The sequence below is a fragment of the Tachyglossus aculeatus genome, chromosome 5 (assembly GCF_015852505.1).
Source record: "Tachyglossus aculeatus isolate mTacAcu1 chromosome 5, mTacAcu1.pri, whole genome shotgun sequence".
NCBI classification, from domain to species: domain Eukaryota; kingdom Metazoa; phylum Chordata; class Mammalia; order Monotremata; family Tachyglossidae; genus Tachyglossus; species Tachyglossus aculeatus.
Window position 1 is genome coordinate 87,690,942 of NC_052070.1, and position 25,697 is coordinate 87,716,638.

The following is a 25,697-nucleotide window of genomic DNA, read 5'->3' on the forward strand; positions in this document are numbered from 1 at the left end:
TTTGTAGGGGAGCTGTGGGGTGGTCCTGGCCCAGAAGGCCAGATTGTGGAAGCCAGGAAAGGGAGCGTCACTGCCAGAAAATCCCTCCTTTCCAACCATGCTGGGAGGGATGTGCAAAGGCCCGTGGGTGGGTGTGTGCGTGTGGGGAGAGGGGACGGGGGGGGGGGATTTCTTTTTAAGAGACAAGGTGGGTGGAATGGGGGAAGCCAGCTGGCTGTGGGCTCTATTTCTACTGACAAGGCTTTACCCTGTAGGTGTGAGGAATTCCAATTAAATATGCAGCCTATTTGTCTGTGTGTGGGAGAGGGTTTGCTGGGAAGGAGGGGAGCCGAGGCAGCTTCTCTGCAGCAAACCAGCAAACCAGAAATTAGCTCCGTTCATCACTGGCGTACGGGGCTTCCCTCAGTCTCCTGTGTGCTCGCAGGAACTGTGAGAAAGAGAGCGAGAGGGTGGTGGCGGGGGGGGGGAGGGAGAGACAGACAGAGAACAAGGTTGGGGAGGCGGGTTCACCGGAATTCAAGGGCTTCCGGGATCCCCGAGGTGGGTGGAAGGAAGAAGGGAGGGGGAGCGGTTTGCCTGGGTTCTTAACTCTTCAGGGTTTCCTGGCACCTGTACAGCAGCTGTGGAGCTTCCCAGATTCATCTGGCCCCATCGAGGAAGGCAGAAAGGGTCCAAGAGCTTCTTGAGAGCTACGTGAGGCCATTAGCCTGATTGCTGGGCTCCTGGCTGGGTGCACAGGATGGCTTCTCTGGCCTGCAGGGGTGGAGGGAGGCAAACCCGGATGCTTCAGGACATGATCCAGGGTGGACCGTAAGATTATCCCTCACGTCGCCACCATCACCTCTGAACTAACTGGGAAAACCATCCACAGAAAAAGGGGAGGTTGGCACTAAGGTGGGCCCAGCTGGAAGTAAAATGCAGGAGTCCCGATCGCTGAGCCTACAGCAGGGCAGGGGCTCACGGTGATAGGAATGGGCGGCCTTCCAAGATTCACTCCCTGGGGCTGGTCAGGGAATGATGAAAATAGGGGCCCTGGATCCCCTGTCTCTTACTTCCCCTTCCTCAGGCTAATAATTGTGGCATTCGTTAAGCGCTTGCTATGTACCAAGCCCTGTACTAAGCGCTGAGGTAGATACAAGATAATCAGATTGGACACAGTCTCTGTGCTACATGGGGCTCACAACCTAAGTAGGAGGGAGAACACATATTGAATCCTCACTTTACAGATGAGGAAATTGAGGCCCAGGGAAGATAAGTGGACTTGCTTATGCTGTGCTGGAAGTCTATATCTCAGGGGGAAGTACCAGGCAAGTGGCAAATTTGGGTTTAGAATCTAGGTCATGCTCTTTCCACTAGGCCACATAGGACTCCCACAGATCATATGAAGCACCATATCAATGAAGTAGCATGGCTCAGTGGAAAGAGCACAGGCTTGGGAGTCAGAGGTCATGGGTTCAAATCCCGGCTCCGCCAACTGTCAGCTGTGTGACTTTGGGCAAGTCACTTAACTTCTCTGTGCCTCAGTTACCTCATCTGTAAAATGGGGACGAAGACTGTGAGCCCCCCGTGGGACGACCTGATCACCTTGTATCCTCCCCAGTGCTTAGAACAGTGTTTTGCACATAGTAAGTGCTTAACAAAGCCATCATCATAATTATTATTATCATAGGAAAGAGTCTTCTCACAAAGCACAGGCTTGGGTGTCAGAAGGTCATGAGTTCTAATCCCAGCTCCACCACTTGTCTGCTATGTGACCTTGGGCAAGTCACTTCATTTCTCTATGCCTCAGTTACCTCATCTGAAAAAAATGGGGATTGCAACTGTGAGCTCCACGCGGGACAGGGACTGTGTCCCACCCAATTTGCTTGTATCCATTCTAGTGCTCAGTACAGTGTTTGGCACATAGTAAGCGCTTAACAAATACCATCATTATTATTATGTCCAATCCACAATGGTGGAGCCTGGAAAATATAAACTAGATGACCTCTAGACTCTTAGCTCCTTTTAAGCAGAGCTCTTGTCTACCAGCTCTACTGTACTGTACTCTCCCAAGCACTTGATATGGTGCTTGGTACATTGCAAGTGCTCTATCAATTTCACTGATTGATTGATTGGCTGATTGATAAATTTGCCTTCCTTTCCTTTCCTGGCCCCAGAAGACTACAGATTGAGTTTCCTTAAACACCAGGAGACTCTTGAATTCATTCAATCGCATTTATTGAGCGCTTACTGTGTGCAGAGCACTGTACTAAGCTCTTGGGAAGTACAAGTTGGCAACATATAGAGACGGTCCCTACCCAACAGCGGACTCACAGTCAAGAAGATGAGGAGAGCTCACTTCCCAAAACTATCTCTGTGCCCCAGTGTTATCTACCCAGAATCTGTTCATCCCCATGAGGCCCACCTGCCTGCCTGCCAGCTGTAGACCCCCCTTTCATCCTCCCATCTTTTCATCATCATGCCCACCCTGTCCACAATATCGTTGTCACTTCCACCCTCCAACCCATTCCTCCTGCTTTCCTGTGCACTCTATATTTCTATAGCACCTTTCCTTCCCTCCCTCACTTCCCCTCTGAGCCTCCTTCCCTTTGGTAAATACTTCCATTTCCCTTTTCTACTGGACCATGACTCCAAGGTACTTCATGGCTTGACCTGGAGCCCTCCAGGTAGGGCAGGAAAGGAAAGTTAGTGGAATAGTCCTTGGGTTGGGGTCTCCCAGCCCTTGACCAAACCAGCCCCCTTCTCCCCCCAACCCCCACCTCCCCGACTCCCCTCAGGCAGGTGCTGCCTGCCACCAGCAAACTCGGCTTCCTTTCATCGATGATAATGCACAGCTGGGGCCAGCTGGGACACAAAATGAAAGATGAATGGTCAATATATTTGTGATCGATCCCCTTATGGCATCATTAGCAAGAGGCTAATTAATCAGGCCTAACTGGGGAACTGGGGACTGGCACAAGCGACTTATATGCCTTAGCCTGATCTGGCAGTGACCTTGGCATTAGCAACCAATCCCACTTGACTTTCAGCTTTCGGCATCTGGGCCAAGAGAAGGAAAACCCCATCTCTTTCCTTTTTCTTTTTCTCAGGGATGGGGCAAGAGATTAAATGGTAATTTGCTTTTTTTTGCCATCTCTGTCCAGGAAGCCGGTTCAATCCCCCTTTTTAAATTTCAGAAACCCTCTCTCTTTTTCCTGCCCTTGGGAACCCAAGCATGGAAGGGAGGCACTGGGATGAGGCAGAGAGCATTAGGGACTGATCATTCTGATCCCAATGCTCTACGCCTTATGAAGAATACATAAGGGATGTGGCCCTTGCTTGCAAGGAGCTTCCATTCTCCAGCAAAGCCTGAGCTGGGAGAGAGAAAAAGGTTTCTTGTCTTCCCTTTCCACTGGGACAGTTGATGAGGACCCCAGAATGGAGTTCCTGGAAGTACATCAGAAAGCCAATATTGTGGTGTTGTTTGTTGCAATATAACTTGGCTGGGTGGCGCACATGTAGAGACAAGATAATAATAATTGTGGTTTTTGTTAAGGGCTTACTATGTGCCTGACACTGTACTAAGCACTGGTGTAGAGATGAGATAATCAGGCCAGATACAGTCCCTGACCTGCAAGGGGCTCGTAGTCCAGGTAGGTGGGAGACCAGATATTGAATACCCATTTTTCTAGATGAGGAAACAGACCAGAGATGTTAGGTGACTCACCCAAGATTGCATAGCAGGTAAGTGGTGGAGCTGGGATTAGAACCCAGCTCCTCTGATTCCCAATAGGCCACACTGTTTTCCACAGCAGTATGTTTCCACTGCTGCTAGTGGTAAGCCCAAGAGGAGTGACTGCAAGGAGAGTGGTCAGAGGAAGGATTTAAAGGCTTAACACAGCACAACCACAAGCAATGTGGTTTAGTCGTGGGATTGATGTGAATTGCTGGGAGCCCTGCCCTGGGGAGCAGCAATTAGGAAGGCTGGGTGAGGCCAGGAAACAGGCAGGAAAATGGAGCCAAGCGACGCAAGTTCTACTGCAGCCAAAATGAAGGTTTGGTTTGTGTGGGAAGTGTGGAAGGGACTGTTGGTTGGGATTGTCCTCTCAACTGTAACCACACACACACACACACACACACACACACACACACACACACACAACACACAAATACACACAATGATTCATCATCAGTGCCAGAAGTCTGGTCACCTTAGGCTGGGTGGGCATAGGGCCAGTAGAAGAGATTGGGGCTAGAGGGAGGTGGGGATATGGAAAAGGTAGGTGACGGGGAGGTGAGAAAAGGGAGAAGAGGAAGAGAAAGGTCAGGGACAACAGAGCAAACAGCATTCAGGCATTTCATCAGGTGCTGCCTCCTGGCTGGCCAGATAGAAACACAACCCAGAAAGGACAAGTTCCCTCACGGCTGGTACCCTGCCTCTGCCCTGCTTCTGCAGGCCACAGGGGAAGTGGCTCATCTGGGCTGGCTCTCTTCTGGAGCCCTGCAGTCACCTGCAGGGTGACTTTCACTGTCCTCTCCTGTCTTCCACCCAGCCTCTTCCTCCCTGTACTGCAGGGAGAGGGCTTGGCTGAAGGTGGCATTATATCCCTCTGTCCTTATGGAGCACCTCCCAGCAACTGCACAACACATCTCCATTGACCATTCTTCCCCTTCAGATAACAACCAAAAGAGGGAGGCAGCTTAGGATTCCTAAAATCCAGGACCATCCCACCTACATTGATTGGGACCCTGACCTCGGTCAAGTGAGCCCCTCCTATTGGCCAGTAATCAGACAGGAGCTGGGATTGTTCCCCATTTTGCAAAGGGGAAACCAAAGCCTAGAAAGGCATGACTCTCCACCTCTCATTTCCATAGAAGGGTTACAAGATGACAGTTTCTGTTGCATTTCCTGAGTGCTTAGTACAGTGCATTGCATTCAGTAGGTGAACAATAATCAATCGTTCAATCAATGGCATTTACTGAGCCCTTACTGTGTGCAGCACACAGTACTAAGTGCTTGGAAAAGTACAATATAACTCAACAAATACCACCATTCGTACTACTCCAACAAGGGAGAATTCAGCCTCTGTAAATAGTGGAGTCAGGGCCAAAGGTTCAGGTCTTTTTTCTGAGGGAGAAGAGCTGCCTTACTCTGCTTTTTGAGCTGGCCTGTCCACCCAGGCCCCAGCTGATGCATTCAATCGTGTTTATTGAACACTACTGAATGCAGAGCTGATATAGTCACATCCTAACCTGGGGCTCCAGGTTTTTTGTCTTAGCCCCCAGAGCAAAGTACTGTGGACGGCACGCCTGTTTTCAGAGGAAGAGAGGTTTGAGGACCCAGCTGGCCACTGAACTACAAGCAGGAAAATGTCTTTGTGAATGGCAGAATGCCTGTGCGCTCTCTCCCCCGACTTGCAGGAGGGAGGAGAGACTCCGTTGGCGAGGTAGTTTCCCAGCTCCAGGGATAACCTTGTAGGAGGCAGAGGGAATCCAATTAGATATGCAACACCGGGGAGACTGAGGGCGTGTGGGAGAAGGTTTCCTTCTGCCTGCTGCCTTCCTTAGGACCTGAACTGCATCCCTCGAGGAATCCCAGCTTGCCTTCCTGTTTCTTTCCTTCCTCTGCTCCTTCCCCAGAGACACCAGACCCCCTCTCTTAAGCCTTGTGGATTCTGCTGTCCCAGTGGACCCCTGCTCCCAGCACCTGGGTGACAGACAGCCTGGGGCTCTACACTCCTCTCTGGACCCAACCTCGATGAGGCTGGGACTGGTTTGGGTGGTGGAGGAGTGACCGGCAGATAGCTCTGCTTCTCCAGGGTCTGCTTCTCCACCGGCAGATAGCTCAGCTCAGCAGGCTGCTTTTTCTACCAGACTCAAACCAGAGGCAGAGACAGTGTCTCCCCCAAACCCTTGGTCCCATCTTCAGGGTTTAAGAAATCCCTAGGCAGCTGCCATTTAGGAGCTAATCCAATTGCTTCTGTCCCGTCATGCTGTTATTTCCAGAAGGTTAACCTGGAGTCCCTCTCCAGAGGAGACTGTGGAGAGTTGGGGAGGGTAGAAAAGGAAGGAGAGGTTATTTTCACAAGGAGAAAGGAAAAGTATAAGGAAGAAGAGCTGGGTTCAAGTTTGAGACCTGAGCCAGATTCTAAGGGATCCCTGGGAACTGGGTCAGCCATTGACATAATTTCAAGGGTCTTCCCCATTACAAGTGTCTCCAAGTCTCTCCTTGGCCTCCCTCCCCTCAACTCAGGTCTCTAGGCCTGAGGGAGTCGATGTTGGGTTCAGATGAGCTTCCAGAAAGAGGGATAAGGTAAAGGTTTGAGGCAGGATCCGGGCTGACCCGGAAGTGATGCCTGTGCAATTTCCCCCACCCGCCCACTACTCATCTTCCTGTGAAACCATCTGGAGGATTTTTTTTACATTCCCAAGCCATAGAGGAAACTCCATAGCAACCCTCTGCTCCCAGGGTCTGACTCCAGCACTGTGATGGTTCTGTCATTTCATTTAAGGCTCTACCCCGGAGGTGTGAGGAACTCCAATTAAGCATTCAGCCAGTTTTCCTGTGTGGGGGGACAGGAGGCTCTGGAGGAGGGAAGCCTCAGCATTCATCACACAGTGACTAATCCTCACAACACCAATTATCTGAGTGTGTGGGGTGGGTGGGAGAGGTGGTGGGGAGGAAGGGGGGGAACAGGAGAAAGGGCTTTCCTCGAGGAGTCAGCTGCCTCTCAGCTCTGCCAGTGACATCACTGCTTCCCTCGGAGGGAGTCTGGAGGAATCCTGCATCTCGGGAGGGAGGAGGGCGAGGGGGAAAGCTCAAATGATTCAATAAGGGGGAATCCCCCAGTTCTGTAGCCTAACAGGGCAAACCAGCGCCTAAGGGGCCCAGGGGAGTTGACCGAGGAGTCCTATTACAGTTCTGCAAACCCCGAGGACCCCTAACAGACTTAAATGTTGCGGGGGGCGGGAGGCACAGATGGACTCCCCACTGGATTCAGTCAATAATCACCAGGGTGAATGGAGAGAACACAGGGGTAGTACAAGCCCGGTCCCTGGGCCCTTTCCCTACACTTGCCCCCACCATGTGCTGTCACTACGCAAGCTGGATGGGTGACAGGGAGGGATGGGAGGGGTCAGAGAGGAGACTGAGTGGCTACCATAGCCCATAACCTGGTCCTGAGTTACTCCCAGTTAGTGGCCTCCCATTGGATCAGTAGCCATGAATCGGTGAGTGCCCGGCGGCTGGAGAAGGGAGATCCACAGGATGGGGATTGTGTAGATACTACTCGGCCTGGCCTTGCACCCTGCTTGAGGACAAGAGCCTGTTTCAGTGGAGGGCTGAGGCATGATAGCCAGCAGAAGGCGGGGGAGGCCCAGGAAGAGGCTAATTTGTTTGGTTCCTGCATGATACTGGGGAAGAGGGAGATGAGATTTGTGCAGTCAAAGCAGAGGGTGAGAAGGCACCTGGGAATGGAAGGTAAAGTCCTCAGGGCCTCAGCTCGGCTATTCCCAAATGGTGGCAGGGTTGGGGTGGGGAGGTGTACACACCTATAGACCCCAAAGCAGGGAAAGCAGGAGGGAAGAGGGTGGGAGTAAGGGGAGCCAACCTCTCCCCAGCCTTTGGAAAACTTTGGGTTTCAGAAATTCCTGCTTATCTCACTTCTTGTGAGGTTTCCTGGATAAGGATGGTGGTCAGGGCCATCTCCATTAAGTGACAGAATCAGTAAAACAATCAATAGTATTTATCGAGTGCTATCTTTATGCAGAACACTCTACTGAGAGCTTGGGAGAATGCAATACAGCTGATGGACACGGTTCCTGTTCTCAAGGAGCTTACAGTCTATCAGGAGGAAATACTGAAGTCCAAATAGGCAGTCCAGATAGGAAGTCCAAAATGGCAACAGAAGGAATGAAGGACAGGTGGAACAAATATTTGACTGGCATCGGAATGGGTTCCCAAGTGAAAAGCCTTCTTGAGAAGGCTGAGTGCCCAAATTTGACCCTCCAGCAGGTGAGAGAGTTCAGGAGGGAGGGCAGCTCCTGGGCTGCCTCGGACAATCCATCATCTTTAAGTCCCCCTTTCCTCTTCTCCCACTCTCATCTGCGTTGTCCTGACTTGCTCTCTTTATTCAACCCCCCTCCCAGCCCCACAGCACTTATGTACACACCTGCAATTTATTTCTTTATATTAATGTCTGTCTCCCATTCTAGACTGTCAGCTCACTGTGGTCAGGGAATGAGTCTGCTTATTGTTATGTTATACTCTTCCAAGCACTGAGTACAGTGCTCTCCACGCAGTAAGTACTCAATAAATTCAATTGAATGGGTGAATGAATGAATCCGTCCCCGGGGGAATGGTGCTCCTGGAGCTCTCTTTTGGAGCAGATATGGGCAGCCCTCTGCCTACCCAGATCCAAACCTTCTGACTCTCTTTTTCATGGGGATGCCACTCCTCCAGGCACCCATGGAGAGTACCTCTGATACAGAACCCGCAGGGGGCCAAGGGGTGGGTGTGGGGTGGGGCAGGGAATAAGTGGATCCAGGAGAAAACCTGGAGCCAGCAGGGAGACAGAGCAAGGAGCACGGCAGGCAACGGCGGAAGAGCTCCAGCCTCTTCGCTCTCCTTCCTCAGGGATTGCTTTACATAACCGGGCCTGCTTACTCACCACATTTTACTTTTTTTTTTTGGAAACAATTTTCTCAGCATCACAGCCTCCTGTCTCCATTCCCTACGAGTCACCGATGCTAGGGAAGTCCCTTTTCTTCCCGTTCCCTTGGCAACTCAGCACATTTGCCTTTTAAATAATCCAGGGCTGGGGCGGGGGTAGGAGTTCCCTCCCCCTGTGTGCTCCCTCCTACACAGCCTCCCTTGTCTGATTCATCCCAGGTGGACCTTTCCAAGGCCAAGGCTGGTGGGGATGGGGGAGAAGAGGGGCCCACTCCCATTCCAGACCCTCACAGCTCCCTCTAAGAGGCCAAGCAGTAGCATGGAGGCACAAGTGTGGGCCTGGAGAGATGGTGCTGGATTTTAGGGGTTGCATTACCCTCCTTCCTGGTGGGTAGCAGGTCACCTGACCCGGAGTTGCCAAGAGAGAGACCCAAAAGACAAGTCTTCCCCATTCTCTCTCCTTGCTTGGCTCAATCTTGGTCCCGCTCCCTCCCACAAGTCACTCCCATGGGTGGGCAGATCTCTTCTTCCAGCCCCATTCTTAATCTATGACTCCTGCCCTTCCTCTCTCCCCTGACCGCTTCCTGGGGCTGGCTCAGCCCAGACTGCATATTCTCAGGGAAACTGAGCCATAGATTCTAGGGCTGGGAGAAAAGGCTTGACCCCCACTGACCAAAAGTCAGAAGAGCTGGAAAAATAAGCTGTGCTGGTCTGCTAATCACCTCCCCAAACTCTGCTCTATCAGGGCAACAAAAAGTACTGGCACCAAAAGCCCCCTGGACACCCACTGGCAGAGACAACCTCCCAGGGAAGCTGTGGGGAGGGTTAGATGGCAGTGGGGTAGGTGAAAGGCCAACAGATCAGTACTTCCCCAGGTCCAGTCTCTCTCAGACTTCCTGCCTCTCCTGACTCAATATACCATCTCTTCTGAGCCTATCTCCCACTGCCTCTGCTGTGTCTCCTCTCACCCCACTGATACTTTGGGATAATCAGTATCCAGTAACTACATGATGAAGAGGATGATGCCCTTAAACAGTAAAACCATCAATCCCTAGAAATAAAGACTAGCTTCCCTCTTGCAGAGAGGGCATCTGGGCCTCCCTCCCAGAGAAAGCCCCCAGATTCAGGAAGGCCCAGGCCACAAAGGGGGCAAATGGTTCTTTGTTTACCTGCTCGCAAGCTGCTCTGCTGGTCCATATCCAGGAGCAATTGCTTTCTGACTAACGTGTTTGAAGGTGCACCTGTGACCCTGACATACACGCATATGCACGTACACACACACGCACACTGCTTGTCTCATAGGTTAAATGCTCAGTCCAATGTTACCTAGTAACCAACCTCCTTGCAGCCCCGTTTCTTCCAGACATCCTGCTAAGGCCTCACTAGAGACCCACCCGTTTCTTCCAGACGTTCTTCAGTGACCCATAACTGGGAGCCAGGGATCCTAACCGGGCCAACTTCCCACACACTGAGGGCCAAGGCAGGGCAGAGATTACTCAGACTGGTGCCTAATTTCGGCTTGCGAGCAACAGACGTGTGCTGCCATCACCTACCCAGACACCTCTGGGCAGGGATCAGGGAACCTCAGCAGAAACAGGGGAAGGGCAGCTGAAGTTTCTAGTAGGGAGACAAAGTCTTTGAGTGCTTTTTTTTCCCTTCCAACTGTACTTTTTCTAAATTTAGCTCCTTTCTCAGTCCTCTTTGGGAATAGACAAATGATACCTGGCAATTTCCTAAAGATTCTCCCTCCTTTTCTGGGCTTCTGAGGGCCTCAGGAAACTCCAGCTCCCGGTTTCTCTCAGATTCTCTTGCCTCTGCTTGGTGGCTCCACCCAAACTAGGTGCCTGAGTTTCCTCTGGATTGTAACTTTTTGCTTGCTGGAACCTGAGGTCAAACCAAGTGAGGCATGAAGAGAGGACTTGGATGAGCTCTTTCCGTTCCTATCTGGTGTTGGTACTGTTGGGAGGGGAAAATGATAGCTGAGCCAATCTCCACTGGGAGGAAGCGAGTCAGGAAGGGTTTCAAGAAGGGGCAACTGCTCGTGAGCAGGTGAGCCTGTTTAGAGAAACAGTGCGGTCTAGTAGAAAGAGCACGGACCTAGCAGTCTGAGGACCTGGGTTCTAATCCTGGCTCTGCCACTTACCTGCTGTGTAACCTTGGACATGTCACCTATCCTCTTTTTTGCCTCAGGTTCCTCATCTGCAAAATGGGGTTTCAATACCTGTTCTCCCTCCTACTTAGAATGTGAGCCCTTTATGGGACCTAATTATCTTGTATCTACCCCAGTACTTAGAACAGTGCTTGGCATGGAGTAAGTGCTTTAACAAATACCACATATATCCTAAGTATCTCAATCCTCACGGAATAACCATGATCATCTTTTGGAATAATCATGATAATAATAATAATAGTGGCATTTTTAAGTGCTTACTATGTGTCAGGCACTGTGCTAAGTGAGACAAGAAAATCGGTTTGGACACACACTCTCTCCCACACGGGGCTCACAGTCTTAATCCCCATTTGCTTCTCTGAGGCACAGAGAAGATAAGTGACTTACTCAAGGTCACACAGCAGACAAGTGGCACAGCCGGCATTAGATCTCAGGTCCTCCTGACTCTCAGGCCTGTACTCTATCCACCCTGCCTTGGAAGGTGGGGGAGACAGGACTGGTGGAATGTGGGGGCTGTGGCTGGCTATGGTGAAAGGGTATCTGAGCCAATATCTTTCAGAATTTGGCAGTGGATGGGTAGCAAACAAGGTTGAGGGTAATGGTGCCATATCCCTGAAAGTGCTCCTTCTACGATCCTCCTTCCTGCCTTCCTAAGGGACCATCATGGTTCATGTGCTGAGTCTGCAGCCCCTGAAGCTCTAACCCGCTTTTCTTCAGGTACCACCACCGAGCTTGGGTCCTGCCAGTGCAATGCCTGATTTAGCAGAGCCTCATTAGGGTGAGCTAATTAACAAACCTGCATTTAAATAAGCAGCCACTCGGGTGTTTGTAACCGCCGCCGCCGTATCAGATTGTGACAACTTATTACCCTTTGCATGTTAAATGAAACAGAAGCATCCAGGAAAAACCCCTAAGTCCAATCTGCACAGAGCAGATCCCTGCTGTGAAAATGACGGCAGCAAAAAACTGATTCACTCACTACTTCGGAACTCCAGGACTCCCTTCTCTGGAGGTTACATAACCCTCTGTCACGGGGATGACACAGAGGGAGGGAGTGAGGGAGAGAAAGAGGGAGGGAGAGAGAGAGAAGTGTGTGTGTGTGTGTGTGTGTGTGTGTGTGTGTGTGTGTGTGTGTGTGTGTGTGTTGTGATTCCAACAAGTGTGCTGAAGGAGCCCACCAGCTGCTTGATTCAGTGCAGGGTACCACATTCTTCCTGGGTAACAAGCAAGAAGAGCCCTAGCAAGCACAAGAGGTGGGTAGGGAGGGTTTCAGGACCCTGGGGTGAGCCAATCCTGGGTCCATCCCGATGTTGCAGATGAGCTTGGGCCTCTGGAGATCCCAAAGCACTTTGCACACCAATTGCTTGCCAAGGCCTTAGGTTGTGCTATGCAACCACCTCTGGGGGTGGGGCACCATATTGCTCAGTACAGAAATTCCCTGCCTCTGCCAAATCATGGCAAGCCTTCTGGGAATTTGTTTCTGGCAATGTTTGAGCCTGTCCCTCACCACACCAGGAAATCTAAAACTTGGACAGAGATTTCTCCTGTGATTACCGACATTTCCTTCTTAAGAAAACTTCTTTCAGGTAGTGATTCTTCATCCTCACAGGCCTGAGGCCTGGGCCAAGATTTGGTGTTTCACCAAGAGGTACAGGTTCTGGCCTGGCTCACCTTCTGCTCAGATCATCTTTCTGAAGCATTGCTCAACCCACATCTCTCCTTTACTCAGAACCTTCCACTGGCACCAGTCAATCAGTCACTTGTACTAATTGAGTTCTTACTGCGTGCAAAGCACTGTACTAAGCTCTTGGGAGAGTATAATACAAGTTCCCGCATTTAACAAACATTCCTCACAGTTGGCTTCAAGGCTCCTCTGCTGCTGGCCCCACCTCATCTCCTCACCCTTTTCCTTTTTTTGTGGTACTTGCTAAGCCCTTATTATATGTCAAATGCTCTTCTAAGCCCTGGAGTAGGTACAAGTTCCACAGATTACCGCAAGTACCTAATTAATTTGCTAAGCACTTACTATATGTCAAACGCTCTTGAATAGATGCAAGTTAAATTAGTTCAGACAGGTCAGACACAATCCCTCTCTCACATGGAACTCACAGTTTGAATCCAAAGAAGAGGTGTTTAATCCCCATTTTACAGTGGAGGAAAATGAGGCACAGAGAGGTTAAGTGACTTGCCCAAAGTCACACAGAAAGGCATTGGCAGGGTTGGGATTAGAGCCAGGGTCTTTGACTGCCAGGCCCACGCTATTTCCTCTAGGCTGTGATCTTCTGTTATTTACGCTCTTCATTCTTGCCAGGCCAACCCCCTATCTGTTTCTTGCTCTCAACATTCCCACCTTTGTCCCTTAGCTCATGCTGTTCCCCCAGCTTGGAACTTCCTCCCTCCTCACCTCACATTCTCTTCACATTCAAAGTCCCCCTAAAATCCCATCTCCTCCAACAAGCCTGCCATGATTGATTTCCCAGCACCCTGAGCCAAATCATCCCTTTGGCCAACTCTGGAACTTATCAATTCAAAAATATCCTCTTGTCTTCAACATTACCTGATAACCTGATTACCTTGTAACTACCCCAGCATTTAGAACAATGCATCACACTTAGTAAGTGCTTAACAAAGACCATCATTATTTTTATTATTAATACCACACTACTACTAGTACTATACCACCATACCTCCTCTTCCTCCTCCTTCTCCTTTCCCTCCTCCTCCTTCTCCTCATTACTCCCCCAGGAGTTGCAGGATTGTAACTAGACAAGGCCAGGGTCAGGCCCAGCAATTAAACATTTAAAGGGGCTTGGAAGAACCTCCTTGACTTCAAGTTCTGGGAAGGCAGACCAGTCAATCATAATTTTTAAGAATTTACTGAGACCCTGAGGGCTCAGCTGCCCATTCAGTCCAGAGGCTCATTGAAAGTGGCATATTTTCAGAAGCAGCAGGTCACATCTGAGGGATTGCAAGATGGAGGTTGGAAATCTAAGCCCTGCCTTTCATGGATTTATTCCAGCCTTCGAGGAAGCCATGAATGTAGTCATACTCTCCATCCTTGGACCCCAGAAATGTGTGGGAGAGGGACAGCAAAAGTCTCTTCCTTTAAGCAAGCCCAATAGGTTGTTCCTAGCTGTGGTGTAATGGCAAATCAAGGAGAGAGGGTCCTTGCCAGACTGAGGTGTCCTTGTAATTCTTCTTGGCCCTTAGTTTGGAAATTTATTTGGTGCTTACTCAGTGCCAAATACTGGGATAGCTCCAGATATTGGGATCATACAGAGTATGATTGAGACTGTAAGCTCCTCGTGGGCATGGAACATATTGCCCAATTCTGCTTTATTGTCTTCCCCTCAGATGTGCTAGGCCCCTTGGACTCTGCTCTCCAAAAGGGCCGACGCTGTCCTGCCCTCCAGATGTACCCACAGCTGCTGCCAACACCTGGCCTCCGTGTTTACCAAACTTTTCCTCCCCTCTCCCCCCACCACTCCCTCCCCACCGCTCCCCTAGGGCCAGGATTAAAGCCGTCTGGATTCTTGAGCATCCTTTGCCCAGAGGCTCTCTTTCCTCCTGGTTCAGCCTTATCTCCAGAAGGTCCCAGCTGTGCTGGAGTGGCCCAATGCCCATTGGATATCATCAATCTCTGGCACTCCCGCCCTGGACACCTCTGGCCCTCTAGAAGCTTGTGGAATGCAGTTTTTTTTTTCTGTGCAAGTCGACGTGAAAGCAGCACTTTGGGCTAATGGGGCCCATGAAATTACCCAGATTAGCTGCTCTATTATTCTCGGGCTCTGGCCAATCACAAGGGAGCTGGTTGTTTCCCCCCACCCCCCACTCCCGGTAATAAAGTTGCCGCCGTCATATTGTTCTGGCATCTTAAGCCCTGGGGGAGCATTGTACATAGCAGTCATTCACCGATTCCAATGCCCCATGCTAAAGACTGTATTTAAGGTTAATATATACAGTTTGATCTTTAAAGCACACTGGATGTATAATCTCTATACATAGTTCCCGAATTTTTATTTTAAAAACAATTAACCAAAAAGCCCTTTTTATATGATATTTGCAACTTCACTGACAGTAACAGCAATTAAACCCCGTCTGTTTTCAGAAAAGGAGTAATCACAGCCAACTCTCTGCTTCTCCAGAAACCTGTTCAGTGCACAAACTTGCTGCCGGAAAGCTAATCCTTCCAGACTAGTCTTTCCGGGGGCACGTGCCAAGAAGAGGGTCATGGTGCCCAGTTGCTCTGAAGCAGCCTTGCCTCTACCTGCTCTCTCCTGCCTTCGTCCAAGACTGTGTTCCGCTTTCAGGTGTTGCCTAAGAGAAACTCCAGGGCCGGGATTAGATGGTTTAACTCACCAGGAGCAAACTTCTCAACTGCAGTTGTCAATATGACCACAGCAGAGGATAGTGGATAAAGTGTGGGCCAGGATCTGGGTTCTAATCCCAGGTTTGCCACATCTTCTGTGTGACCCTGGGCAAGTCACTTCGCTTCTCTGGGCCTCAGTTACCTCATCTGTAAAATGGAGATGAAGACCGTGTGCCTCATGTGGGACATCGATTGTTTCCAACCTGATTAGCTTGTATCTACCCCAGTGCCCAGTACAGTACCTGGCACATAGTAAGCGCTTAGCAAAATCTGTTGAAAAATACAAAACAGCACAATGGGGCCCAGTGGAAAGAGCACAGACCTGGGGTTGGTTCTAATCCTGGCGTCACCACTGGCCAACTGTGTGACCTTGGGCCAGTCCTTTGGTTTCTCAATGCCTTGGTGTCCTCATCTGTAAAATGGGGAATAAGTATCTGTTCTCCCCCTCTTGGAGACCATGAGCTCCACCTGGGGCAGGGATTATGTCTGCTCTGATTGAATGATTATCTACCTGAAGGGTTTAGCATGGTGCTTGGCATGTAGCGGGCTCTTAACAAATACTACAGTTACTATTATAGTGTGCCACAGTACTTAGTACAGTTATTAGCACATAGTAAAACTTAGCAAATATCTTAATTATTAAAAAAGCACACCCTAGACAGCAATACTTCCTCCTCCTTCTAATGTCAACGCATCCCTGCCCTGCCCTTCCAGTTAAATGGGGATGGGTTGTCCCATGAAGAGACCAGGATCAGATGCCATTCTCCTGCAGCAGCAGAAGGCAGCATGACCTAGAGGAAAGAGCACGGATCTCAGAGTCAGTTTTAATCCCGGCTCTCCCACTTGTCCCACTTGGGCAAATCACTTAATTTCTCTGTGCCTCAGTAACCTCACCTATAAATGGGGATTAACCCTGAGAGCCTTATGCGAGAGAGGGACTATCCAACCCAATTATCTTGTAACTACCCCAGCACTTAGTACAGTGCCTGGCACATAGTAAGTGCTTAACAAATACCATTTAAAAAAAGTCAAGAGAAGGGAAAAAGCAGAGAACAAATGCCTGTCCACCCTACCCTGCTTGATTCAGTCGGTTACTTGGGTTTCTTGGATATCTTCCTCCTTAGCATGATATAGTTTACTGATTGATTTTCTCCTGGATTACAGACCTGTAACCTGACCCAAGACCATTTCTCCCTCTTGACTGAAGGTGCAAAGGGAGGGAAAGGGAACTGAGATTGAGAAGCAGTGTGGCTTAGTTGAGAGAGCACCAGTCTGGGAGTCAGAAGGATCTGGCTTCTAGTCCCATCTCTACCCATTGCTTTCTTTGTCACCTTGGGCAAGTCACTTAACTTCTCTGTGCCCCAGTTTCCTCAAATGTAAAATGAGGATACCTGTTCTCTCTCCTACTTGGATTGTAAACCCCATGTGGGACAGGGGCTGCATCCAACCTGATTACCTTGTAAAGACCCTAGTGCTTGGAATAGTGCTTGACACACAGTAAGTGCTTACCAAATACCATTAAGAAATTAAAAATCCTGAACCCTGATTGCTTCCCCCTGGCCTCTCCACCTGGCTCCAAAGCCCCAGGCCTACTGGGATGTGAGTTCCCAGATGGCTAGCTTTGGGTGCCTTCTTAGCAGTTGAATCGTTTTTACAGGGAATCCCCTCACTCTGTCCTTTCCTAGGTGAAAGCAGACTGAATCAGTGACCTTTAGGCTTTTCCTCTGGGGCTCTCAGACTTTGCTAGAGGGAAATCCAGAATCAGCCCCACAGACACCAACTGGTGCATTTTTCTGTTATCCTTGATGTTCTCTCCCAAGGACTTAGTACAGTGCTCTGCACACAGTAAGCACTCAATAAATATGATTGATTGATTGATTGATCTACTGAGCAAGAGCCATGCTTGCTGCAGGGGAGACCTGTCTAATTGGGCTCGGTTTGGAATAAGAGCACCCAGAGAGACCTGGGTGAGCCCCCTCAAGGCAAAGGCAAACCCTTCATAAGGAGGCAGAGGAACCAAGCACCTGTTCAAGTTGTATTAACAATGGTGGCATTTGTTAAGTGCTTCAAGCACTGTATTGTGCTCTAGGGTAGATAAGAGATAATCAGGCTGGAAACAGTCCCTGTCCTTCATCGTGCTCACGGTCTAAGTAGGAGGGAGAACAGAAATTGAATCGTCATTTTTCAGATAAGGAAACTGAGGCACAGGGAAGGTATATGACTTGCCCAAGGTTACCCAGTAGGAAAGTGGCAGACTTGAACTCAGGTCCTCTGACTCGCAGGCCCATGCTCTTTCCACTAGGCCACCATGCTTGCCTGTTCTGGTTTATAGAGGAAGAAAGGAATGAAAGAAGAGGGGTACATACTGAAGCTGTAAAATTTTCCAGCCCTGCTCCCTTCATTTAATCCACAGCTCCTAAGGTCTTGCCAGGCTGCATCATGGATAATCAAAGAATCAATCAATCAGTGGCATTTACTGAGTGCTTACTATGTGCAGAACACTGAACTAGGCACTTGGGAGAGTGCAACAAAACAGAGTTAGAAGACATGGTACACAAGGAAAGGGGATGCCCCCAAAGTCCCAGGCCCAGGACTAATGACAACACTGGTCTCTCTACACCAATTCCACTCAAGGAATAATAATTTTTTTTAAAGATGTTTGTTAAGTGCTTACTATGTGTCATATACTGTTCTAAGTGGTGGGATAGTACAAGTTAATTAGTCCAGACATAGTCCCTGTCCCACATGAGGCTCAGTCTAAGTAGGAGGGAGAACAGGAGAACTGAGATCTGGAGAAGTTTGTTGTGTCTTATGCTGTTGAGTCGTCTCCGACTCATAGCAACTCCATGGACACATCTCTCCCGGAATGCCCCAACACTATCTGCAGTCATTCTGGTAGGGTATCCATAGAGTTTTCTTGGTAAAAATACACAAGTGGTTTCCCATCGCCTCCTTCCTCACAGTAAACTTGAATCTCCGCCCTCGACTCTCTCCTATGCCTCTGTTGCCCAGCTCAGGTGAGTTTTGACTTGTAGCAGGTTGCCTTCCAATCACTAGCCACTGCTCAAACTAGGAATGGAATGGGTATGCCTCTGCTTGATTCTCCCTCCAGTAGCCGAAACTGGTAGAGTACTGGAAACTCTCCAGGTGTGATCCTGATAGGGGACAGAGAAAGTTGTGACGTTTTTAAGGTATTATTAAGTGTATATTTTGTGTCAAATACTGTTCTAAGCACTGGGTTAAGTAAAAATTAATTAGGTTGGACACAGCCCCAATCCTGCAAGGGGCTCACAGTCTTAGGAGGACTGGGGGAGGAGGAGGGGGTGGTGAGCATTGGTGAACAAGAGACTGCTGGGGCAGGGGCTGGAGTGGGGAATGCAGTTCAGACCCTTTCCCAGCCCGGACTCCGTTGCCAATTCTGGAGTCTCAGTTCACTAACCCTGCCATGGCAAAACCATCAATCATAGGCACTTCTCCTCCAAGAGGCCTTCCCAGACTAAGCCTTCCTTTCCTCTTCTCCCACTCCTTTCCGCATCACCCTGACTTGCTCCTTTTATTCATCCCCCTCCCAGCCCCTCAGCATTTATGTACATATCTTTAATTCATTTGTTTATATTAATGTCTGTCTCCCCCTCTAGACTGTAAACTTACTGTGGGCTGGCAATGTGTCTGTTATATTCTAATGTTGTCCTCTCCCAAGCACTCAGTACAGTGCTCTGCACTCTTAAGTGCTCAGTAAATATGATTGATTGACTGATTGACAGGATAACATGCTGCGCTCTCAGCCATGCCCTGTCTGCCATGGCTCCCTGTCTCTTCATCTGACAAATCTTGAGGTGTCAAGCCACCACGGCTAATGTAATGCAATCTGATGTAAAGTTTTGGGCTACAGAAGGGCTGCAGGAAGCAGGAGTTATTGACCTAATTCCCACAATCTCCAGCTCTTCAAGACTCAAACTGTGCTGCTTGTTTCAGTCCAGGTCTTGGCCACTCTGGCGTGGCCCTGGGCTGGGCTAACCCAAGAGCCTCACCTTTCCACCTCGGGGAAACTGTCACTCTCCCAGGAGTCCCAGGGAACAAGAGATCCAAAACCCAGCTTCCCTCCAAGCCTATCTCCACAGAGAGGGGTCTCCCTGCAAGGGCGTTGGGCAAGGAGTGGGGGAGCTGGAGGCCGGAGGGGTGGCTGGTGTGCTTGAGAAGGAGACAGTGGAGAGAACAATAGAACAAGTAATCTTAAATGTGAAAACATACCCCTCCCCTCCCTGGACCCAAACTGGACATTCCACCAGGTCCCTGTAGAGGGGTGGGGGTCAAGGAAACAGAGATATATCAGGGCCGTAACGTGCAGAGAATACGTTGTCCCTTATCTCCACAAGAAGCCCATGTCTGGAGGAAGGAATAGCTCAGGGACCAAACAGGGCAAGACCCATGCTGGAAATAGGTTTGTGGACCAGTAAAATCGCAGTGGCATACACGCATGTGAACGCTTACGTGGACACACAAGCACCACCTTTGCTAACATGCACTAACCATATATATACTGCATACACATGCTCCAGACAGGTACCCCCATACAGAACTACACTACACACACACCCACACACCCCAATAATGTTCCCAAAATGTAAAGGCCCCTCCTTCCCCTTTCTCCTTCCCTCCTCCAAACTCCGCTTTCATTCCCACCCTGTATGTGCAATCTTGTGAAAACTCCACCACTCTTAAGGTTAATAAGCCTCATTTGCTTAAGATAGCACCTGTTTCTATGGTGACTCCTGCCACCCAGAATCCGTTCATCAACCAAGACAAGAAAACACTAACTTGCATCCTCCCGCTGGAGCAGCAAATTCTCAGCTGAGTTCTGACAGGCCAGCTGTCACAAGAAAGGCCCGCCCCTGCCCTTCGGCCTGAAGTATACACCCTCAAATTCACCCACAGTCCTGAATTTGGTTTTCAGTGCTTTTGGTTTTCACCCTCTAGCCCCACTCCTGGCCTGGGCTTTCCCCCGGTGCTGCTTTTCTTTTCAGGATCCAAGACCAGACCCCTGAGTTCCTCTCAGGTGGGGCAGGCCCATCCTCATCTCCCCCAGTGGCCCAGGGCATGTGGAGAGGCAGAAATGGCATTGGGAAAGGGCCTTGGAGATGCTTAGGTGGGCCATCCCCTCCAGTTCCCTTTCCCCTGCCACTGGTGCTCTGCTTGTCCAGATATGTGCGTACTGATCTTCTTGCCCTTAGATAGAGACCGTCAATCTACAACATTAGTTAACGTTACAGTGGCAGAGAACTTGAGAGTCAATCAATCAATCAACCAATGATATTTATTGAGTGCTTACTACGTGCACAGCACTGTGGAAAGAGCACGGGCTTTGGAGTCAGAGGTCATGGGTTCAAATGCTGGCTCTGCCAATTGTCAGCTGTGTGACTTAGGGCAAGTCACTTCACTTCTCTGGGCCTCAGTTCCCTCATCTGTAAAATGGGGATTAAGACTGTGAGGCCCACGTGGGGCAACCTGATCACCTTGTTACCTCCCCAGTGCTTAGAACAGTGCGTTGCACATAGTAAGCACTTAATAAATGCCATCATTATTATTACTGAGCACTTGGGAGAGTGCAATACAACAGAGTTGTAGACATGCTCTCTGTCCTATTCCTCCTTTTCTGTGGCATTTCTTAAGTGCTTACTGTGCCAGGCATTGTACTAAGCGCTGGGGTAGATACAAGCTAATCAGGTTATCCAACACGGGGCTCACAGTACTAATCCCATTTTATAGATGAAGTAACTGAGGTCCGGGAAAGTGATTTGCCCAAGGTCACACAGTAAACAAGCGGCGGAGCTGGGATTAGAACCCACTAAAACTCCTGACCCCATGTGAGGTTTGAAGGTTTTTTCCTTCTTTAGCGGTCAGCTTGATTACTGTTCAATGTCTTTGGGGCACCGATAGGACCCACACCCCATCTGAGGTGCCAGGCGTCTACAAAGTTTTCATGAGCTTCCCTGACGGTTCCTGCTGCCTGCCTCCTCACTCACACTCCTTTCCCCTGTAAATCCGTATTACTCCCTCACAGAGATCTCCGCTCTCTGGACCCCACCCATCTTTCGGAGCGCCTCACACCCCACCTCGCCGCCCTCTCCTCTCTACCCAGTCTTGATGATCAGATTACTGCTCTCAACTCTACCCTTTCTACTCAGCTAGACTCGCTCGCTCCCCTTTCCCTTCGCCGCTCTCGCACTACTAACCCTCAGCCCTGGATCACTGCCACTGTCCGCCTCCTTCGCTCTTATGCTCGAGCTGCCGAACGCTGCTGGCGAAAGTCTAAACACCATGCCAACCTCGTTCACTTCAAGTTTATCCTTTCCTGCCTTAACTCAGCCCTCTCTTCTGCCAGACAAAACTATTTCTCCTCCCTTATTGACACCCATGCCCATCACCCCCGCCAGCTCTTCCGTACATTCAACTCCCTTCTCAGGCCCCCCGTTCCTCCCCCCTCCTCCTTCCCTCACCCCCAACGATCTGGCCTCCTACTTCATTAACAAAATTAAATCCATCAGGTCCGACCTCCCCAAAGTCTCTTCCCCCCCTTTCTCCAACCCCCCGGCTCTCAACACTCTCTGCTACTCTCCCATCCTTCCCAGCGGTATCCTCAGAGGAACTCTCCTCCCTCCTCTCAAGTGCTACTCCGGCCACCTGTGCTTCTGACCCCATTCCCTCTCATCTTATGAAATCTCTCGCTCCATCCCTTCTCCCCTCCTTAACTTCCATCTTCAACTGCTCACTTTCCACTGGTTCCTTCCCCTCTGCCTTCAAACATGCCCATGTCTCTCCCATCCTAAAAAACCCCTCTCTTGACCCCACCTCACCTTCTAGTTATCGTCCCATATCCCTCCTACCATTCCTTTCCAAACTCCTTGAACAAGTTGTGTACACGCGCTGCCTAGAATTCCTCAACAACAACTCTCTCCTCGACCCCCTCCAGTCTGGCTTCCGTCCCCTTCATTCCACGGAAACTGCGCTCTCAAAGGTCACCAATGACCTCCTGCTTGCCAAGCCAACGGCTCATACTCTGTCCTAATCCTCCTCGACCTCTCAGCTGCCTTTGACACTGTGGACCACCCCCTTCTCCTCAACACGTTATCTGACCTTGGCTTCACAGACTCCGTCCTCTCCTGGTTCTCCTCTTATCTCTCCGGTCATTCTTTCTCAGTCTCTTTTGCAGGCTCCTCCTCCCCCTCCCATCCTCTTTCTGTGGGGGTTCCCCAAGGTTCAGTGCTTGGTCCCCTTCTGTTCTCAATCTACACTCACTCCCTTGGTGACCTCATTCGCTCCCACGGCTTCAACTATCATCTCTACGCTGATGACACCCAGATCTACATCTCTGCCCCTGCTCTCTCCCCCTCCCTCCAGGCTCGCATCTCCTCCTGCCTTCAGGACATCTCCATCTGGATGTCCGCCCGCCACCTAAAGCTCAACATGTCGAAGACTGAGCTCCTTGTCTTCCCTCCCAAACCTTGTCCTCTCCCTGACTTTCCCATCTCTGTTGACGGCACTACCATCCTTCCCGTCTCACAAGCCCGCAACCTTGGTGTCATCCTCGACTCCGCTCTCTCATTCACCCCTCACATCCAAGCCGTCACCAAAACCTGCCGGTCTCAGCTCCGCAACATTGCCAAGATCCGCCCTTTCCTCTCCATCCAAACCGCTACCCTGCTAATTCAAGCTCTCATCTTATCCCGTCTGGACTACTGCACTAGCCTCTCTGATCTCCCATCCTCGTGTCTCTCTCCACTTCAATCCATACTTCATGCTGCTGCCCGGATTATCTTTGTCCAGAAACGCTCTGGACATATTACTCCCCTCCTCAAAAACCTCCAATGGCTACCGATCAATCTGCGCATCAGGCAGAAACCTCCTCACCCTGGGCTTCAAGGCTCTCCATCACCTCGCCCCCTCCTACCTCACCTCCCTTCTCTCCTTCTACTGCCCAGCCCGCACCCTCCGCTCCTCCACCACTAATCTCCTCACTGTACCTCGCTCTCGCCTGTCCCGCCATCGACCCCCGGCCCACGTCATCCCCCGGGCCTGGAATGCCCTCCCTCTGCCCATCCGCCAAGCTAGCTCTCTTCCTCCCTTCAAGGCCCTGCTGAGAGCTCACCTCCTCCAGGAGGCCTTCCCAGACTGAGCCCCTTCTTTCCTCTCCCCCTCGTCCCCCTCTCCATCCCCCTGTCTTACCTCCTTCCCTTCCCCACAGCACCTGTATATATGTATATATGGTTGTACATATTTATTACTCTATTTATTTATTCATTTATTTATTTTACTTGTACATTTCTATCCTACTTATTTTATTTTGTTGGTATGTTTGGTTCTGTTCTCTGTCTCCCCCTTTTAGACTGTGAGCCCACTGTTGGGTAGGGACTGTCTCTATGTGATGCCAATTTGTACTTCCCAAGCACTTAGTACAGTGCTCTGCACATAGTAAGCGCTCAATAAATACGATTGATTGATTGATTGATTGACTGGAGCCAGTGGTGATTGTAACAGTTTGGTGGGGTCCCGTTTTCTCAGGGATTGTTCAGGACGGGGATGGGGAATGATGAGGGAAAGGTGGCAGTGGGGGGAAGGCTGGTGGACAAAAATCATCCCCTCGCCCTCCTCAAACCAGATGCCACAGGAAACCACAGACACTCTCTGAATGGCTGCCACAGTTGCAGATCTCATGACAGAATGAGTCAAAATTTCTCCGTTGGACACAGTCCCCGCCCTCAAGGAACTTGTGGTCTAAACGGAACAAGAAGGAGTCATTTCCTAACTAATCCCCACCTCCTTGCTAACTTTGACACAAAGCAAAAGATTTCGAGTAGGTGAATGGACTAAAGCAGGGTTTGCCCTGTTCACCCACTTGACTGGAATCTTACGGACAGTAGTGGCACCGTGGAACACAATGGCCCTGAAAAATTAACAAGTGCCTCATCTGACATGCCCTGATTATTTGGCTCATTGAGCAATCGTATTAATTGAGAGCTTACTGTGTGAGCAACACTGTACTAACCACTTGGGAGAGTACGATCCAACAGACTTGGTAGATATGTTCCCTGCCCACAAGGAAATTACAGTCTAGAGGGCTCATATCTTGGAAGAGCCTGAAGGAGTTGCCCTAAGGGCTCTCTTATTCCTCTTGTTTGCCTGCAATTTCTGTCTGTGCCTGTCGCTCTCACACCAGACTACAAACTCCATGAGGTCAGGGGCCAGGCTTTCTACTGTAGGTTCCCAAGCTCCTGGCATAGTGCTGTTTGGCTCACAGGAGGTGTTCAGTAAATTCTGAGGAGGATAACAAACCCAGCTTTGACATGAATAAGTCAAACCAGACAAGCATCATCCATGTGACTGCATAGTAATGTGTGCCTGGAAGTGAGGAGAATTTAGGATCACGGTCTCATTGAGAATGGTTAATGGGTCCAGGTTAATCTGGGAATTTATTTTGAAGTGAGAAATCAATCAATCAGTGGTATGTATTGAGCACTTATTATGTGCAGACCACTGTACTAAGCACTTGGGAGAAGCACATCTCCTCCAAGAGGCCCTCCCTGAGTCCTCATTTCCTTTTCTTCCATTCCCTTCTGCGTCACTCTGACTGATTCCCTTTATTCATCCCCCTTCCCAGCCCCACAGCACTTATTTACACATGTGTAATTAATTTTTATTAATGTCTGCCTCCCCCTCTAGACTGTAAGCTTGTTGTGGGAAGAGAATGTGTCTGTTATATTATACTATCCCGAGCACTTAATACAGTGTTCTGCACACAGTAAGTGCTCAATAAATGCAATTGATTGACTGACTACAGAAGCAGCATGGTGTAGAGGATAAAGCACAGGCCTGAGAATCAGAAGGGCATGGGTTCTAATCCCTGCTCTGCTGCTTGTCTGCTGTGTGACCTTGGGCAAGTCGCTTTACTTCTCTGTGCCTCAGTTACCTCATCTGTAAAATGGGGATTGAGACTGTGAGCCCCAAGTGGGGTAGGGACTGTGTCCAACTTGATTTGCTTGTATCCACCCCAGCCTTAGTACAGTGCCTGGCACATAGTAAGTGCTTAACAAATACCACAATTATTATTATGATTAAAGTACAACAGAGTTGGTAGACCCATTCCCTTCCCATAAGGAGCTTACAAGGAGGCGACGTGCCTACCACCTGGCTTCTGGACAAGCACGAACATGAGCCCTTTGTCCATTTCTCTGTCCTGTGGGCCAGTCTTGGCAGGATCCAGCTTGGGCAGGACAGTGGCTTTTGGGTGGGGATTAGCTGAGCTGGGTGTCTGAGCTAGGGCCAAAGGGTGGGCAGATCTTCCAAAGCAGCGGGTATGCGCGTCATGGGGACGTTCTAGAGATCTGGCAGGCCCAGTGGTAGCATCCACGGGAAACAACGTGGTCTGGTGGATAGAGCACAGGCCTAAGGATTCAGAAGGAGCTGGGTTCTAATCCTGGCTCCACCACTTGTCTGCCATTTGACCAAGTCAC

The 25,697-nt window shown here is 49.9% G+C and overlaps 1 protein-coding gene and 1 non-coding gene across 2 annotated transcripts in view; both read right to left on the bottom strand.

The window, feature by feature from the left end:
• PEBP4 (phosphatidylethanolamine binding protein 4) overlaps positions 1-25,697 on the bottom strand; it is a 212,016-nt gene that overhangs the window by 69,499 nt on the left and 116,820 nt on the right. The gene's annotated exons all lie outside the window — the stretch shown is intronic.
• On the bottom strand, positions 18,217-18,354 carry LOC119929043. The gene has a single exon (XR_005451186.1). It is a non-coding gene; the product is annotated as a small nucleolar RNA SNORA7 (small nucleolar RNA).